The sequence below is a fragment of the Anabrus simplex genome, chromosome 1 (genome assembly GCF_040414725.1).
Source record: "Anabrus simplex isolate iqAnaSimp1 chromosome 1, ASM4041472v1, whole genome shotgun sequence".
NCBI lineage: Eukaryota > Metazoa > Arthropoda > Insecta > Orthoptera > Tettigoniidae > Anabrus > Anabrus simplex.
Window position 1 is genome coordinate 1,176,514,547 of NC_090265.1, and position 18,403 is coordinate 1,176,532,949.

General features: G+C 38.3%; 1 protein-coding gene across 1 annotated transcript in view; it reads right to left on the minus strand.

Annotated features, from left to right (window-relative positions):
- Positions 1-324: 324 nt before the first annotated feature.
- Positions 325-18,403, minus strand: part of LOC136858163 (uncharacterized) — a 159,135-nt gene continuing 141,056 nt past the window's right edge. The window contains exon 15 of the mRNA XM_068225437.1: positions 325-3,107. The gene's annotated coding sequence lies outside the window, so the exon portion shown is untranslated. The remainder of the gene's footprint in view (positions 3,108-18,403) is intronic.

The following is an 18,403-nucleotide window of genomic DNA, read 5'->3' on the forward strand; positions in this document are numbered from 1 at the left end:
TAGATGGTGTGAAATGACATTAGTAGATGAATAAGTTTGAGTGGTGTCTTTAAAAGTAGGAAAGATCACAATATGAAGATAAAGTTGGAATTCAAGAGGACAAATTGGGGCAAATATTTGTTTATAGGAAGGGGAGTTAGGGATTGGAATAACTCACCGAGGGAGATGTTTAATAAATTTCCATTTTCTTTGAAGTCATTCAAGGAAAGACTAGGAAAACAGCAGATAGAGAATCTGCCACCTGGGTGACTGCCCTAAATGCAGATCAGTAGTGATTGATTGAATTAAAAAGAAAGAAGTAGATCAAGATACATTTGCTCAAGGTTTCAAAGATTTTCTGTAAATATTATTTTATTATTACTACTTACTACAGTAAATTGAACAATTACAAAAATAATCATTCATATAAAATATGTACACTATACTGAATGGTCCACCAGCCCCTTTTGATCTAGTTTTATGTGTCCTACCACTTTTGTTATAATTCTGAAATACATCGGTTCCTCTTCCAAAACTGGGATAATATAATGAGATGTGTGGTTATGGGCTAGAACACAGCAGGAATTGTGAACACCATTATTAATTCATTACAGATACCTCAAATGAACCCATAAAATGAGCACAGATACGAAGAACGTGTACCTCACAACAGGAGGTGCACACACAGACAAGGAGCAGGCCGAGAACTGCATGGTGCATGTCAAGCCTTGCAGTAGTTCACATATCAAGGACATGGTGGGAGATTTGATAGTGGACAGTGCTCAAAGGTTTCAATCTCACATAAGTACTTTTTTTTACCACCAATTACCTGGATGAGGAGGTGATGGTCTGTGGCTAGGAAACAGGCAACCTGTTAGCTATGTCATACATGTTCTAAGCTTCAAAGAACACAGGTAAGGGAAAGTGTGCCCCATTGGAATGATAACAACATGCGATGGCAGGTAGGTATGTAGCTGCGCGAACTCCCCACCTGTGAGGCAGGTCACAACACTACATGACATGACATGACACGACACAACACGACACAAAGCTTATTCACTCACTGCCTCATGATGTATTTCATCAACGAGTATGTGGATATGTTAGGGGCTGCCTGGCCGAGGCGGTAAAGGCGTGTTCGGTTTGCCCAGAAGGAAATGGGTTCAAATCCCCATCAAGAAGTCGTGAAATTTAAGAAACAAGATTTCCACTTCCGGAGGTGCACATGGCCCTGAGGTTCACTCAATCTACACCAAAAATGAGTACCAGGTTAATTCCTGGGGGTGAAGGCAGCCGGGCGTAGAGCTAACCACGGTACCCCATCAAGTGCCGATGTTACAGATAGTGGAAGCCTTTACCTTCCACCCCTCCAAGGGCCTTCATGGCCTGTACAGAAATGACTTTGCTTTGCTTTGCTTTGCTTTGCTTTGTTTTATGTGGATATGATACTCATCTATGCAGAAGCTAGACAGAAGGCATAACAGGCACAACACTTGTATCCAGAATGCTATCCGGATAGATGAAAACTAATAGGCATGACATTTTGGAGTGTGGAAAGACGTCTGCAGGCTACTGTTTCCCTAGAAAGTACATGACCTGTTCGAGATCATCCCACGACATTTGCTCTCAATGAAGAGGTTGACCTAGATGCTATCCGCATAACATTCATACTAGCACATCGGCCATTGCATAGGAGACAAACGTCAGCCAGGAGTCTATTATCCGTTTCACGTATACCATCTGCACTTACACCAGGAGCTCCATGGTCATGATTTTCATGATTTCGAAGCCCAGGTGGCATTCGATCAGTGGACCCTGCAACATGTGGATACTGGTCCTTCCTACATAGTGACCATCTTATTTATGGATGGAGCACAGTTCCACAGCAATGGAATCGTTATCACCATAATTTGCATTAATGGAGTGTGGATAATCCACACTGGGTATGACAGGCAGCTTTATGGTACAGTGGGGCGTGAACATATGGTGTGGTATCATGGGTGATCACCTTATTGGTCCCCATTCTTTTGAGGGACCTCTGATTGGAGAACGCTATCTGCAGTTTCTCCAAGATGAACTACCACTGTTCTTGGAACGTGCCACTCCTTGACCGCTGCAGGATGTGGTTTCAATATGACGTCGCTCCACCGCATGCAGCTGTGGTCATCTGGAACCTTCTCCATGTGACATATCCTGATAAATAGATAGGAAGGGAAGGACCTGCCCCTGGCTTGCCCGATCACCCGATCTTATGCCCCTGAATCTTTTTCTGTGGGGCCATGTGAAACAACTGGTGTATGCACAAGAACCAGCCAATCCTGGTCACTTTAGACAGCTCATCACCGAGGCATGTTGATCCATTACTGCAGAGATGATGCACAGTGACAGGTGGTGCTTACAACATCCCGCTCAGCTCTGTATCAACCACAGAGGTCATCAGTTTGAGAAGGTGCTGCATTAAACAACATAGATAACTGAAGTCCTGTCACATGTTTCTTAGCCTCTTTCAACCCAGCTCCATACCACATGCCAACGACCCTTTAAAGGACTAAATAAACAAATCAGTCTGTGGAAACTCTTAAGTAAGCAACCTTGCAACTTGAGTGGGATTTGAACCTCCTAACCCTCAAGCACTGTTCACCTTCAGATTTCCAACTGCGCCCTTGCCAAGTGAGCTATTGCAAGACTTGGCATGCAGCGGGAAGTTCCCAGCTAATACAATACCTAATTCTAGTCTGAGTGTGTGCACCTCCTGTTACAGGTTACATGTTCTTCATATATGTGCTAGTTTTACGGGTTCATTTGGGGTACTCATAATGAATTAATAGTGGTACTCAAAATTCCTGCTGTTTTCTAGTCCGTAACCACACATCTCATTATATACCCAGTGTAAGGAGAGGGACCAATGTATTTCAGAATTGTAGTAAATCTGGCAGGTTGCATAAAACTAGATCACAAGGGGTGGGTGAACCACCCAGTATAAGAAAAATAAATATGTTATTTACCTATACAGTACTTACATATTAGGTCTACTTAATACAATACATTTTGTAATATTCAGTCCAAGAGCTGAATGAATTAAGTACAGTAACAATACTTGGTGCACACCATATCCGTTCGGCTGAGTCCTGTAACAAACCAGAAGCATCTGGTCAGAAATATAACAAGATCATCAAAGCAAATCGTATAATCACCTTGCTCTAAAGCAGGCCTGGTTAACTTAACTAATTGTGTGATTTACATTTTTCCTGTTAATTTATAACTGTTAGGTTCTTCAGTCTGCCAAAACTAATTTTCAGTAATAAATTTATAAACTACTTGAAAAAGAAATGATATGATAGCATTATTTTACTTGAAAAAGAAGCAACTTAATTAAAATAAAGTGAAATGTTTCGTTCTTTTCATATCATGAAGCCAGCTTATGAATTCCATCATCATAGTAATCTGCTGCCTGATGCGCCAGCCACTGCTACGCGGTCCTTTTCAGGTCATCATCATCGTCGTTGTGGCACTGACTTCCTAAATGCTTCTTCAGGTGCAGGAACAAGTGGTAGTCACTAGATACTAGGTCACGACTATACGGAGGATGATCAAATTGTCCCCAACCAAATGAAGCGATGATGTCTTGGGTTCGATTATCCGTGTGAGATCGCACATTGTCATGAAGCAAAAGAATCTCACTTGTGAGCATGACAAGTCTATTGTTTTGGATTGCTTGAGCACAACTTCCAATAATCTAAGCATCCAGACACAATTTCATAAAGAACACTCCTTGAAATTTCAGGCAACTCATAACTGAAATCTTAAAGCATCTGTTTTCTTGAACCTTTGCATCAACTCTTTTCACCAAGTCTTCAGTACTGACAGACGGTCACCCACTATGCTTCTCATCATGGACATTAGTATGGCCTTTTTTAAATGCTCTAACCCATTTCCTTACCATTCCTTTGCTCATGGTGTGTTCTCCATACACTTCACTAATCTGCCAATGAATTTCAACAGCTTTCATGCCTTTTCCATTTAAAAATCGAATCACAGCGCGTACTTCACACTCAGCGGGACCATTAATTGTCAGAGGCATTTTCAATACACACAACCAAACATAAATACAGGCGAATGTCTCTGTAATGGCATTTGTAACCAGCCTACAGATGTACGTACTGAGCGCGCATGCTCTGAACGATGATCAAAGTGCTGCAGCGGCCATATTTAAAAACGGTACTTTAAAAAAACTGCTTCATACTCTGGAACTTCAAATCTGGAACTTATCTTAATGAAGTCTGCTTTTCTCTCCATTCAAGCATAGAATTCGATGTGTTAAAAAAAAAAAAAAAAAAAAAAAAACCATTGCTCTGTCCTTGGTTCTAGTCTAGCTAGCTAGCCAATCTGTTGACCCTTTGCTATGCCATGTCCCCCCCCACACCATCCTGGCTAGGTCAATGACACATGGTATTTTTACTGTTAGAGGTTTTATTATTATTATTATTATTATTATTATTATTATTATTATTATTATTATTTTCATCCATGCCAGGTCAAAAACATAAATGTTTATACATTTCTAAATATTAGAGTGAGATTTGAAAGAATCTATTGTTCTTTCAAGAATGAAACACATTTTAATTAAGTTGTTTCTCTTTTTTAAGTATAATACTGCTACCATATGTTTTCTTTTCCAGGTAGTTTATAAATGGGCCCAGAATTTTTCCAGGCATTTTCTTTCTCTTTTTTTGAAATCTGATGACAACTGAGATCTACAAATAACAAAATATTTTAACCCAATAAATGCCATGATCTCTATATGGGGAAACTATTGCTGCTAAAATTTTAGAACAATCCTTATGCTGGCAGTACTGATTGGTTATTTCCATAGTTATCTAGAACTTGGCCAATCCTGTGCATGAAGTGATGACAGAATTTTATTTTGTGGAGAGACACACATCAATCTACAATTATTCTTCATCTCCTTGTTTTTAAACAGCTATAAGCCATATTATAATGCAGATAGTCTGTAAGTCCAGTACTGGTATATGATTTTGTTTCTTATAATCTATACAATTTTATTTTTACAAACGATTTCCTATTGCCATGGGAGTTATTTTAAGACTGATTCCTATATGGGGCTCATGATAGATGATAATATTTCAAAATGTGTTCAAGGAGTTAGTATTTACTCGCGTATTAGACCCCTTTTTTCCCCACTTTTACAGCCAAAAATAATGAAGGGGGGTCCAATATGCGATAACGTCAAAATTTTGTGCAGCGAACACATGACTTCTAGGTTATAAAGAGCTATAAATTGTACGTGTAAACATTCTATACTATTATTTAACAAACTTTAAATGTATTTAAGTTATACTGGCTATTTTCATCGGAAGGCAGTATTTCTAAACATAAAAAGACAAAAAATGGTGAACACGACTTTTAGGCCTACGGTACATATAAAAGTCCGTTTTAGTTACTCATATCACGTCATTCAAATCTCATTAATTCCTCTGGTGAGGCTGACGTCAGGAAGGGCATACGGCCGTAAAAACTCGCTACGAAGATTCGTCTCACTTCATACTCGATCCCATAGAAGAAAGGGATAAGGGTATCGTGTTATCATATAATTAAATATTGATGCAAAAGAACTTGATGGTCAGTCATTTGTCTCTGTCAGTTCAGCAGAAGACCTACCACACAGTAAACTTTATCACTGCTTTCATTTGAATTATCGCCTTGCGCCGCCAACTTCTCTGCCTTGCTACCGGCGTGTCGGCATTCTAAGTGACGTCATCTTCACTGCTATCTCTCGTCAGTCGCGTCAGCCATGCTTCATTGTTCATTCTCTTTGAGCCATGCACTGCAATCAAGAGTATACGAGGTCCCGTCTTTTTGAACCTTTCAAAAATAATTTCGTTCCCGACTATAGAGTCTAAACAGTAGTGATGGGCTAGCGACGGAATCGAGTAGAATCGAGTAATGTGCTCTTAGAATCGGTATTACTCGACTCCAGACTCGAGTCCAAGCATACTGGTGTCGCTATCTGTGGACATGCCTTAGAACTAAAATCTACTGTACTGGAGTGCACGGCATTCAGGGTCACCCACAGAATATTTTTGTGGTGTGGAGTGCAATATGTTTGCTGCTGATGATTGATGTTGTTCAGTCATCGGTCGTCAATAATTCGATTGTTATGATTATTATTATCATCATCATAGGCACTAAAGGTTGTGACTTACTAACAAACTGTCAGCTGTTTAGCTAGAACAGAATGACGTTCTGTCCGCTGATTTGCTGCGTGAACGTACGTCACATTCTGGACGCCTCATCTTAATACCCGACATTATATCTGCCGAAAGTATGATGTACATATAAACTGCTGTAATTCACCTGTTCCCCCGGACGATTGTAGGCTTTGGCGCGGTTAGCAATAGGCTATGGTTACAATAAATCTGTCATACTACCGATCATATTAGCACATCTACGCCCGTGTATATGCATAATGGCTACATGAAATATAATTTACCAGTAGCGAAGCAATACAATGTGTGCAGAAATACCGTCTATAGTCTACAAATAGCACATGTTTAAAATACACTAATTACAACATACATACCGTGACAGGGATTTGAAATAATAATAATAATAATAATAATAATAATAATAATAATAATAATAATAATAATAATAATAATAATAATAATAATAATAATAATAATGTTATAACTTTTACGTCCAAGTACGTACATTTGTATGGTTTTCGGGGATGCCGAGGTACCGCATTTAGTCCCCCGGGAGATTTTTTACGTCCCAATAATTCTACCGACACTAGGTTGACGTATTTCAGCACCTTCAAATACTACCGGAATAAACCAGTATCGAACCGGCCAAGTTGGGCTATGAAGGCCAGATAAGCTATATTATCAATATTAGAATAGATGGCATATTCAGTGAGGTGTGTGCGAGACGCCGTAAACGGATATTTTCATATCTTATTATGCGTATTAAGTGGCATTATTATCGTTCTCAAGTAATTATCAAATTTAGGTTATTCCTTTTGCGCATTCATTCAGTTTTTTCATATCGTACCGCGCTGTCGCAATCCCATAAACCCTCAGCGACCGCTTGTACGCATGCTTCATCCATCTAGGAGCCGGCGAGTGAGCGAACGTGTGACGTCATGCTATCATCGAGCCTTCGCAAGCGAAGCGAGTCCGAGCCTGGACTCGAAAGAATCGAGTACCGCGATTCCAGGCATCACTCGCGCACATCACTACTAAACAGTGTAAATCTATTCCCAGATGGTCTCTGATATTCGCAGTTGGTGTATATGCAGCAGAAGCCACTCCTTCCGAATAAAGTCGTGCTGTAGAAGGCATGCCAAACCATCAGCTGATAAGTAGCGTATGTTATGAGTTGTACTTCCGAATGTAATGCATAGTAACTGGAAACATTCTTTTGATAACTGCGGCTGTTGAAACACAGACCCTTATTTTTAAGTATATTTCATGCTTGTTCTCTACATTTATCACATCAGCATTTGCGTAAACAGCTGTCCATGAGATAAGACAGACCACATTGTTTAGGTTAGGTATCGTATATTATCGCCCTGATAGTGCCAAAAGTTCGATGAAAAAAAAAAAAAAAAAAAAAAAAACAGGAAAATATGCCGTATTTATGGATATCTACAGGTGTGGCGGTAATGCGTTTTATTATCATAATGTTTAATTTTGTACGTTCGTTGTCTCTTTTTTTATTAACGTATACCCGGGCATGTTTTGTTTGGCGTCTCCGAAAATCGTTTAAAGTACGTGGGGACATAAAATTATTATTATTTGTTAGGTACGTTGGCGAGTAAAACAATCGTTTTAGTTGAATAGCTTTTATCACGTTTTAAACTTACTTCTCTCCAAATATTTACCTATATTGGCCCGAGTTACGAGATGTTAAACGACCACTTTGTTAATGATCTCGCCTGCTGTATAAATAGCAACAACCGCGAATATTTCTCAACTGAAGTAAACTCGTTTCCTCATCCCGAGGTGGTACAGCTCTTTTTAGACACACCCCCAGTGGAGGGGAGTTACATGTACCGCTTTTACCGCATATCAACCTTCCTGCCATTCGTGAATCTCTGGCAGTACAGTACCGGGAATCGAAGTCAGACCCCGGAAAACAGGAACTTCTTGTGCTAACTATTACGCTGGCGGACATTATTAACTACAAAACACAGACATATAGCATGACTGATGCATGCTCGCAATGTGCGGGTCGGACACGAAGCTAGGCCTATTCACCTATCTGTGCGACGTCATCAGAGCTGCAGTAGACCTACGCTAAAGAGGTGGACATTTCTTAACTACGAAACACAGACGTAACGCATGGATTTGACGCGTTTTTCATTGCGTAGGTCGTACGGACGAAACTATTCACAAATTTGTGCAATGTCATCAGTGCTGCAATAAGACTTGTATCCGCTTCGAAGCGGAATCGTCATCGTTCTCTGACGAATTACGTTGGGGGTCTTATAGGCGAGATTTATTTTTTTCATTTTCTTCGTCTCGAAAAGCCAGGGGGGGTCTAATACGCGAGGGGGTCTAATACACGAGTAAATACGGTATATTTCCCTGATACTAGATACTTTAAGAAATCTAATACTTAAAATGCAGGGAAAGAAATGGCAGTTAGTGTGTTTAGATACCAGTACAAGTTACATTTAAAGGTAGGTACCATGTTAATGAGAAGATTGTGTTGTATTCTCTTCTCAGCTTCCAAAATCAGGTATATACTGTGACAAGACCAGTCTCAAGGAATTTCCCAGATGTAGATCTTCATTAGTTTCAAGTATAAAAATGAAGATCTACACAAATATGTTGATCTAAAGCAATTTACAGTATTGTTATATTTCTCTAGGGAAACATATTTCCAAAATTATAGGCCTTTAAGAACAGGTCACATTTAAGAGTTATCATCTTCTCAAAAGATGCATTATCCATAGAGAAGATCACACTGATATTGCCTGCAATGCCTTTTGTGTCTTTGTCTGAATGGGAAAGAGAAAAATGCTTAACAATCAATCAAACATAATGCCAGGATGAAGGATGATGCCAGGGTGATCACTGTTGACGTGTTGGTCAAGGCTGCTGTAAAGCATCTTCAATTATTAGCTAAAAATTGGGAATTCTCTTAGTCACAAAAACCAGAGTTTCAGCTTCTAACGTGTACTAAAGCAGAGCAGTGCTCACCCTTCTTCCATGAACCATCCATAGTAGATGTAAAGATATTAAAACTTTACAAAGATAAACATGTAAATCCACAGCCTGTTTCCAGTCATCCGACCGGGTCAGGAATGGAATGAATGAAGCCCCCATCTAGCGGCAAGGATGGGAATTGTGCCGGCTGCTGAAGCCTGTCGCACTCCTCTGGGGCAATGATTAATGAAATGAAATTATATTGGAGAGTGTTGCTGGAATGAAAGATGACAGGAAAACCGGAGTACCCGGAGAAAAACCTGTGCTGCCTCCGCTTTGTCCAGCACAAATCTCACATGGATTGACCGGGATTTGAACCACAGGACCCAGCGGTGAGAGGCCGGCACGCTGCCACCTGAGCCATGGAGGCTCCAGAGATAAACATATACTACCATAAATACTCTCAACAATCTGAAATTGTATATTTCTAAATTTTGAAAAGACATTCTAGTTGTCATCAATTTGTGGAACCTCATTTTTGTGCAAAATTTGACTAAATACTATAGTTTCATGAAAGTTGTTCTGACAAAAGAATAGTAATCTAGTCAGTCATCAAAGTTTGACTTCCAACAGAGGAAAAGTGGTCATTATAGGAAGGCAGAGTAATGGCTGAAGTTTATCAACAGACTAAATTGAAGAGGGTTATAGACAGTTATCTAACATAATATCATTTGTACTGAGTGTCTTCAACAGTTCAACTTACAGTATTTGTCATCACTCCAACAGTAAGTAAATTTCTGTATATGCATGCACTAATTCCTGAGAGTAATAACACTTGCCTTAGATGAAATGTAAATCTTTAAGTTATGTCGTTAAACTTTTAGCAATGCTGTGTTCTTTCCTGCATACCTGGTAATAAAATTTAATGTGGTCTGAGGATATTTTCTTAATTAAATGAATTTTCATTTATTATTTAGCATATAGCTTTTTGGGCTGGGACTGTCTGAGGACGTGCTCAACTCACTTGGTGCAAGTCTTTCAATTTGACTCCCATGGGTGACCTGCACATCTGGATGTGAGATGATTATGATGATGAAGGATGATGATGATGGGGAGAGGGTGAAATCCAGCCTACTCCTGTTGAATAACATCAAGTGGTCTGCTCAATCCTTAATATCTCCATCCAACAGACAAATCACTATCAAGTGTCATATGCCTCAGTTCATATGAGCACTGCAGAGAGATTTGGAATTGAATCCAAGCTTCTGGCATACAATCTAGTGATTAGAATTATTGTATACTACCACTCTGCCGGCCAACATTCTGATGGCAAGATTTCTTTTCACCAGTAGGATTCGAACTGCCTAACCATTAACCATGGTGTCAGACCTTATAGACTTGATATCTTCAGGTGGGCAACTAAATGAATCATGCCATATTGAATTTTGTAACTAATTAATTGAGGCACTCTGTAACAAAAGTCTTCTTATCTACAATAAGTTATTTTTTTCAAGAAAAACCAATCAGGTGTAATTTTTGTAATATAAGTCTCATGTATTTAATTCTATTACAATGCATTCAAGTCCAAGGTCAGAGGGCCATCGTATTGAGGAATTATAATTAGTAGAATGTCAATAAATTAAATTTGTATTTTGGATAAGACGAGTTTTTGATCATCCAGTGAGAAAATATATTACCTTGCACAACTTATTTAAAATAGGAAAAAAGAAAAAGTTGTGAATATAGGCCTAATGTTATAAAAACACACTAGTACAATAACATAGTACATTTTGCTAATAAATGATATTCACTAATAAACTGAACAGTCCAGTGTGATTTATCACATTTTACAACCTATCGATCATCATTCAGTACTTGGGAAAAGCTCTTCCTTTACAGGAATTGTAAATATAATTAGTAGAACATCAATAAATTAAATTTTTATTTTGGATAAAATGAGTGTTTGACCATCCAGTGAGAAAATATATTTTACCTTGCACAACTTATTTTTTTTTAAAAAGAGAAAAATTTGTGAATATAATGTTACAATAAAATACATTAGTACAATAACATACATTTCACCAATAAATGATATTCATAAATAAATTGAACAGCCCAGTGTTATTTATCACATTTTGCATCCTATCAATCAACAATCTTCCTTTATAGACTACACTGCACTCATAATAGAACCAAATTCAAGAACAAAACATCACCGTGTTGTTTTTAATCATGTTAATAATGCATTACACTCTCAAATCTGTTCCCTCCTGTAGAGATCCATCACAAAGAACTTATGTTTCTTCAACAAGATTGTTTACGACTACGGTATCTTGGAACGGAAGTTGTGAAATAACAACCTTTAAACTCATTAAGTTTGCAAATACTGAAACCCTTTGTGCCTTTGGGTGTGTGTATTCAGAGTTCTGATCAGAAAGTTGAGATGTACGAGAAAAAAGTTATAAATAATTAAATAATGAAGACACAATTAAAATACTTCAAGTAGACACAATAACATTGTCTCTAGCAGAAATGTATTAATGAGGTTTCACTGTATTTTAAAGTTGGCACCTCTCAAATAAAATATTAGGATGTACCATTCATAGATCACCTCTCTCTTTTCTCCTTAGTTTTTCTACAGGAATTTGGATCACTCTTCGTTCTTTACATTTCACAACAGGAGAAATATTCTCTGTCATCCTAATACTCTTGTATTCAGAGCACAAAACTGCATGAAAAACTAACACAGTTCAAGAACAACTGACATAAACTGTGAGTAAGTTATAGAATGTTATATTGTTGTAATATACATATTTAATATAGAAAGACAAGGAAAGGTCCTTAGGGGGTGTAGCTGGTATACTGAAACCAAATATAGCTCTATTCAAAGCAATGAGAAAACAACTTAACATGGCAGTAGCTGTATAGGAGTATACTTTAGTCCAGAGCTAATGCAACAGACATTGTGAATGAGCTTAAATGAAATATTGAATTCCTTGTGCTTCAAAAGTAATTCTTGCAGGGGACTTTAATTGTGCTCTTGACAAGAATACAAGGAAAGCAAGACAAGTAACTACTGAATTTGATTAGTGAAGGCCTTAGAACTAGTAAATAGAAATCAGTGGCATGTATGCCATAATGGGGGCAGTGCAGTAGACCTAGTTTTTATCAGAAGCTTTAGTGTGCAGCAGCTAGAACTAGTCAGGGAAAATAGAAGAACCACTCATTGGAAAACACATTACAATATGAGTAACACTCATAAGTAGTAGTAATAATAGGAAAATGATGATTTATGAAGGCAAATGTAAGTTGGGGAGAATAATGAATATGGAAAGAATGAGTTTGGCTGCAAAGAAACTGGAAGTCTTTAGACTAGTAGTGCAAGAAATAAGACTGGAGGATGCCACAGCAAGTATTGTGAGATGGATAAAAGACAATTAAGGAATGCAGAAGTGTAAAGAGAAGAAAAGGGGGAGGTGATATGGTTCGACAAAGACTGTTAGGAAAGAGAATCAGCATGTTAATGGTGCCAATTAAAGACAATAACTCCAAACACAATTGGGCATTCCAAAATATAGTATCATAAGAAGAGATTATCTGTTAGTTCATCATCCCAGAGGCTGGTCAAATAGCACCACCAAAAGTTATGCGGTTATAAGGAAACCGTGAAAACCAATGGCAGCACCAGAATGAGGCGTACTAGGCAAAACGAGGAGTGAGGTAGTTTGCCATTGCTTTCCTCACTGGGTCAGAAAGTGCTATTGCAGCACGACTGACCCTATGAGCAACACCTTTCATAACACTCAGATAAACTAGTCGTGCTCTGAATGTCATTACTCAGCACCACCCATACCCCAGCAGCTTCCATATTGTCACAGCCATGGATGAGACTGGGACTTCGGTGAAAGCTACACTTTACTCTGGTCTGTGCCAAGAGATGGATACAAAAGTACTGTATCCATCAGGAAATGGCAGAGGACCAATGGCTTGAAGGGTGGATGAGGATATGTCCCAACAGCTGGAAAGGCAGAGGAGTCTATCTTCCTGGTAGTGGAAGCAGCGCTATCAGTATCAGCACAGTGCAGCACTAAGGTGTCTACTGGACTGTCACTGAAAATTTACTGGCATGGTCAGGAAGACTTGACTGGCAGTAAAACTGTGATGTGGAAGGCAATGGGAAACCACCACATTATTTTTCCTAGTATAGCAACCATGGATAGTACAAATTGTAACTTAGATACTACTGATCATGGTACTCAGACACCAAGATCCGGCAGGGGAGTAACTGAGGTATCCCAGGTCGTCAGCAAGCGAAAACCTCAGAAGTTCACAGAAGGGATTAAAATAGGGACATGGAATACAAGAACAATGCTAAGAACTGGAAGACTAGATGAACTCAAACGAATTATGGACGAAAACAAAATAGACATCTTGGGATTATGTGAAACTAGATGGCCTGGCAAAGGTGATTTCCACAGTGGCCCATTCAGAATTGTGTACAGTGGAAATGAAAATGGTGGACAATATGGAGTAGCTGTAATATTAGGAAAGAAGTGGGCAAACAACGTGCTAAACACATATCACGTTGATGATAGAATAATGATGGTGAAAATAGCTGCCAAACTACTACTGGACATGACGACGATGAAGTTGAGGAAATGTATAATAAAATAGAAGACATAATTAAACTAAACAATGACAAAGATAACATAATCATAATGGGAGACTTCAGTGCTGTGGTTGGCAGTAATATTACTAGAAAAGTTGCTGGCAGGTTCGGTCTAGGATGAACAAATGATAGAGGAGAACGTATGATGGACTTCTGTGAAGAACAGGACATGATCATAATGAACACTGTATTTGATATGCCTAATAGAAGACGTTACACGTGGAAGGATTTCAGAGATAATAACAGATACCAAATTGACTACATTCTAGTAAAGAGAAGGTATAGAAATCAGGTAATGTCATGCCATAGCTATCCTGGCTTAGACATCGACAGCGACCATATCCCAGTATTAGCAAAATGTCAAATTAGGCTGAAGAAGTTAAGGAAACCAAGAAGCAAGAAATGGAATCTAGAAAAGTTAAATGATCCATTAACGCAAGCAGCATTCGAAGAAAAGACTGACACGATCATGTACAACAACTACAACAAAACAGATTGGGACGCTGTCAAAGCTTCACTTACAACGGCAGCAGATGAAGTGCTAGGAAAAAAGACGCTTGAACCCAGGAAGAACTGGATGACTGAAGAAATACTAAATCTCATTCAGGAAAGAAATAAAGAACACCAGAAAAATACTCCAGAAGGAATGATAAACTATAAGAAACTAAAAACTTAGTTACACAGAAGTGCCGAGAGGCGAAAGAAAGATGGATGGATGACATTTGTAAAAGCATAGAATATGATATGAAAATCGGAAATGCTGACAGAGCATACAATCAAGTAAAAAGATTGCAATTCAAGGCTAAAATGAAATCCAGTGTTATAAAAGATAAGGAAGGAAATCTGTTAATAGAAGATGAGGAGGTAATGAAGAGGTGGAAAGATTACTTGGAGGATCTGTATAATGGAGAAGAAAGTGACAATGTAGATGAGTACATCATAAAACAAGAGCAGTTTTCACAAGATGAAGTAGGTCCTCCCATAATGAGAAGTGAATTCGAAACAGCACTGCAACAGCTGAAAAAGAAAAAAGCTCCTGGACCAGACAAACTGCCTGCTGAACTGTGGAAAAACTCTGGAAAAAAGCTGAAGGATGAACTCTTCAAAATCATCAAGTACTGCTATGAAAACGGAGATATGCCAGAGGATTTTGTAGAAAGCAAAGCAGTACTTCTGCACAAAAAAAGGAGATTCAACAGAATGCTCCAATTACAGAATGCTAAGCCTTGTTTCACATGTTTAAAAATATTTACATGCATATTAAAAAACAGAATCAAAATTAAAATTGAGCAGAATCTAGATGATGATCAGTTTGGGTTCGGGAAAGGAGTAGGAACGAGAGAAGCTATTATAGCACTTAAAACCATCTTGGAGAGAAGACTAGAGCTTAACAGAAATACATATATAGCTTTTGTAGACCTGGAAAAAGCTTTTGACAATGTTCAGTGGAAAATACTGTTCAAAATTATGAAGGATATTCATTTGGACTGGAAAGACAGAAAAGCAATACTAAACCTCTACATCAATCAAAGAATAAACATCGAAAGTAATGACAAAGTATGCAAGGTGAGGATCAGGAAGGGAGTAAGACAGGGGTGTTCCTTATCGTCATTTCTATTTAATCTGTACATTGAAAAGGCCATGAAAATGTTTAAATCATAAACACCTGGCATCAAAATAAATGGAACAACTGTACACTGTATTAGATTTGCCGACAATATTGCACTTCTGGCTGACAATGAGAAGAACATGCAGATCATGCTCAACAAATTAACATCCATCTTAAAAGATTTCCAACTTAACATTAATGTAAGTAAAACTAATATTATGGTGTAAGCAAATCTAAAATGAAGCCAGAGGCACATATCAGAATTGGAAATATTTTAATAAAACAGGTGCACAAGTTCTGCTACTTAGGATCAGTTATTACCGATGACAACAGATGCACTGTGGAAATAAAAAGAAGAATTTCCCTGTGTAAGAAAGCCTTTGAAGAGAAGAAGCAGCTCTTAATTAATAAATCCTTAGATAATGAACGAAAGAAATTGTTTATCAAAACATTCATTTGGAGTGTGCTGCTATATGGCTGTGAAGGAGGGCGTGAAACGACTAGAAAGAAGAAAACTAATGAAGCAGCACTTAGAGAAATAAACACCCAGAGACATTTAATAACAACGATAAAAAAGAGAAAAGCGTCAGTTTTTGGTCACATTCTCCGGCATAATGACTTCATAAAGAACTTGTTCGAAGGCAAGGTGATGGGAAAGAAAGGCAGAGGGAAACCACGGAAGAAGATCATTGAAGAGGTCGTTGAGATGATGGGATGCCGAGGTTATGGAGAGATGAAAAGGATCGCAGAGAGAAGAGATCAATGGTTGCAGCGACAAGGCAAAGCCTTTAGATAATGATGATGAAGAAGAGATTATAAAAATCTTCTAAAAAAGAAAAGATTTCCTTGAAAATCAACACAACAAACTGATCAAAGCCATAGAAAATGATCCTCTTAAAGTGATAAGAGCATGACAGCCATGATTCCCTGCAGATATACCATTGCAGACCTGGGAAACACATATGAGGAAAGTATTCTATCTCAGAGAAACAAGAGGATGGTTGCCTAGTTGTACTTCCTCTTAAAACAATAATCACCACCACCACCATCAGAGAAACAAGACTACAGTAAACTCCAGAGATAGAATTAGAAAAATGTGAATGATTCACTGAGGAGGAACTAGCACTATCTATAGATAAAGGAAAGGACAATGGGGCTTCAGAAGTATCTGCGGTTAAGGATCCAGCCAACAGGGAGATCTTTCACAGTGCACATAAAGGAGAGAAGAGTCACAGCAATTTGTGCAATACATGAAATTCAGGACCCAATGTTGATGTCACTAAGTAATGTAATGAAACTATTTGAAGCAAAAATATGCCCAACACTCAGTTATGGGTTGGAGTTTATATGGATATACCTTACTACAAGCCAGTTGAGACCACTAGAAGGACTAAAAGCAAAATATCTTAAGAGGATCATAGGTCTCAAAATTTGTTCCTTTGAGACTAGTTTATTCTCTAGCAAAGGAAACATACCTCATGAAAGATCTGAGGTTAAAATTCCTATTACCAACTACAGACTGCTACAAGCAACTGCTGGAAGAATTAAAGAGGAAAAATGAAGAAATTTGGGAAACATTCTATTCCACAGACCTAATGGTGTTGCGGGAGTGGACAGAAACTACGAGATGCGACCTATCAGAATAGGACTGGCAGTGCATGGCTTTCACCATATATGGACAAAACATTTTATGACCCAAGAGATGATACTTGCATGTGTAAGCTGCGTCAGAATTATGCAGAAGGTACCATATTATGAATTGTGTAGCAAGGAAGTGTACCATTAATGATCTAGCTCCGGAATAATAATGCAATGCACGTTGTTCGCATTTCTACTAATAAATGAATTATAGCATAAAGTCACGTGCAAAAATAATCCTTTTCCATTTGCTGATTGTACTGTATAAGGTGAGTTTTGAAAAATCAAGCACCATGGACAAGGTGAGTTATGGAACAATAGCCTAGTTTTGGTGACAGATTTCTTTGGGAAAAGGCAACTTTTGATGCCTACTTTTGTGATAGAATTATCACAAACCTAATCAAGAAGGCAATGCTACCCTTAACACTCTTTTCTTTTATAAATGAATTTGAAAAATTTTGGAATGGACCACCTGAATTATATTCCTAGAATTTATATTTTTTCTTGTAAGTGTAGATTTTGATTCATAATAATTTTGTGTTCTTTATTTAGTAAATTATACTACCTACTCATGCCAGTAATCTATTCTGTATTTTGATGATAAACTGAGTAGCAATGAAGGGTCAGTGATATATTATTAGCCTACATCCAGGATGTCCAACAATTTCAATCAATGTTCTGTTATGGCAACACTCCAGAGATAAAAATGGATATTTTGGTCATTTTGGTGAAATTCTTTTAATGACTGAAATTGAAAGGATTTTCTTTTTTCTTGTCATGAAGTTATTCTGCTGAATTCAAACAATTTACCACTGTAATAATGCTTTGTTTGCCAACTGTATTTTTACATTTAAACCCCAATTTTCTCCCATAATATTCTGCCAAATGTAGAAAAATTTGTATGGTATATGTGTCACAGCTATATTAAAAAACCTGCATATGGAATTTTTGAACCATGGGCAATGGCTGAGTGGCCTAGTAAGTGGTCCTGAGAGTCCAGATACCAGTTGCTATGGAATGGGAGTGGGCATCTCGGACATATTCTGAGTCATGGCCCTCCTTGTGCTCAGGCGGCTAGGACTATACAATTCACCGGTGGTCCATAACCCGTTAGACGAGAGATCCTCACTTGGACTATGTGCAAGTAGGGCAGCATCCTGCTTCATGAATTTACCGAGCTCAGAACACTTTAAGCAAGCCTCGGACCTATGGGAGTAATGGAGTCCCACTCCCATTTGACAGGCGAGGGACTCCTTGGAAACAACTTGGCGAACGAAATGGAATTTGATGGGGAGCTATCAATATTAATGGGGCTTATGGAAGAAAGAAGGT